The 1,907-nt window shown below is 39.2% G+C and overlaps 1 protein-coding gene across 2 annotated transcripts in view; it reads left to right on the top strand.

Moving 5' to 3' along the window:
- The window catches only part of DIP2C (disco interacting protein 2 homolog C), a 142,740-nt gene that overhangs the window by 98,607 nt on the left and 42,226 nt on the right, over positions 1–1,907 (top strand). The gene's annotated exons all lie outside the window — the stretch shown is intronic.

Here is a 1,907-nt window from a genome sequence, read left to right as displayed (position 1 = left end):
AAAAAAAAAAAGGATTTATCACATTCCCTCTAAACTGGCTGCATGCTCCAGCAGAGTTTCCTTGGGAACTTTGTCCCAAGGAAATATAACAGAACGTCATCAGCACTATGTGAGTTTGTAAATCCAAACCTTCTAGTTTTAACAGTTTGTTACTGATGACTCAATTAAAAAATATTTTATTTTATTGTTTCATTTTTTTCTTTAATAGTGTTATTTATCCATTCTGAGAGGGTAATCAGAATATTCTAACTTTCCTTGCACTGCATATCACATATCATATGCTTTAAAAGTTGTAAATGTCTTTCAGTGTAAAAATAAATGAAACTAAATCCAACTGCTCAGAAATGTTTCCCAAAATTAAGATGTCCCAGTGTTAATGCTGATTACTGTGGAGCAGAATAGAAAGTTCTACAGTTCATTGGTAAGGATATACCAATATCTATATATATAATTGATAGTTGCTGAGTGATGCAAAGCAATAAGAATTCTCCCTCCATTGTACTCCATAGTAGGGTTCTATACTGAAAAATAGTATTCTGAAATGAAAGTTAACAAAATTCATGATTTTAAATAAATTATATATTAGTAACGCTCAGAAACTGTGGTTATAATAGTGTAAGTCAATAAGGCTCAAAATAGACCAGAGGAACTGGACTTTCCAGTCCACAGTGGCCAACTGGTCAATGTAGGTGCTATGAAATTGTCCTGGGAAAGCTTTCCAGGTAAGGTGTGATGAAGTGGCTTCCTTCTGTCCCATTCCTGCTACCCCATCCATAGCCACAAGCATCCAGTGGTGTAGCAGAGTAGTTTCTGCAACAGGAGACCTTAAGGTTTCTTGTTAAACAAACGGGTGGGGTTGTGCAAGATGCAAGGAGGGGATGACAACATTAGTGAGAGAATTGCAGTTTACAGAAATTTGGTGTGTCAGGCTAACCTGAAGATATCTGCCAGGCTTGAGAATTTCACCCTATTTCCAGCCTACACATATCAAATTAAAGGCAGGTTTACATAAAGAGGACCAAGTGCCACATCAGAAAAAAATAATACTGGCATGGGAAATGCAGGATATGGACATAGCCATCTCTCAATGATTGCAGAGTGCATAACTGGTTCAGGAATCTAATAGTACATCTGCCACACACAGGAGTGTTCCAGTTTCCTATGGCCATTGGCAGTTTGTGGAAGAGGCAATTTGCATTTTCTGTCCATTGCACTAGGTCTGTTAAAGCTATCTTAAGTATAGGAGGTTCAAGAGCAACTGAAAACCCTACATTATTCTGATATATGAACACAGCAGATTAACTTCACTGACTTTACACCTGACTGAAGGCATTTTTAACTTGTATGAGTAACTGGTGTAGGCCCAAGGCTAAGCAATGGCTAACAAATACAGAACTGCAGTGAACCAGGCTGGTCATACTTAACTTCTGCCGACATTAGGGTGTCTCTAATGCCAGTACCCATAGAAATGACATTGATGTCAGTAACATCCAGCTAATCTCAGATGGGGTGAGTTCTGTGTGCAGACTTTTGGGGGAGTTAGGCAAGGTCTGAAGGCATCATCAGAGGTCTGCAGGAAACATTTGTTCAAGGCAAGATTGCTGTTCTCAGCTGCTTTTTTCTTTTTTTTTTTTTTCCCCTAATACAAATTGGAAACAAATATATTTAGATAAAGGCTCTTTGTTTTGGAATGATGCTGAGCACAGATAGGCCCAAGTCCTATGATGCCTAGGTAAGATTATATACCCAGACAGTCTCCCCTGTGGTCTCCCCTATGGCCTACCAGCTCTGCTCCAGGTGATTGTGGAGGTTTTTCCTCAGTCCCATTCAGATTCCCTCAGCTTGCTGTCTCAAAATCTGAAGTATTTGCAAGGCAACTGAATTGTTTTAGGCCCAACCAAATGCCA

Source organism: Meleagris gallopavo, chromosome 6 (genome assembly GCF_000146605.3).
Source record: "Meleagris gallopavo isolate NT-WF06-2002-E0010 breed Aviagen turkey brand Nicholas breeding stock chromosome 6, Turkey_5.1, whole genome shotgun sequence".
Lineage (NCBI taxonomy): Eukaryota > Metazoa > Chordata > Aves > Galliformes > Phasianidae > Meleagris > Meleagris gallopavo.
This window is presented reverse-complemented; position numbering and strand designations above follow the sequence as displayed.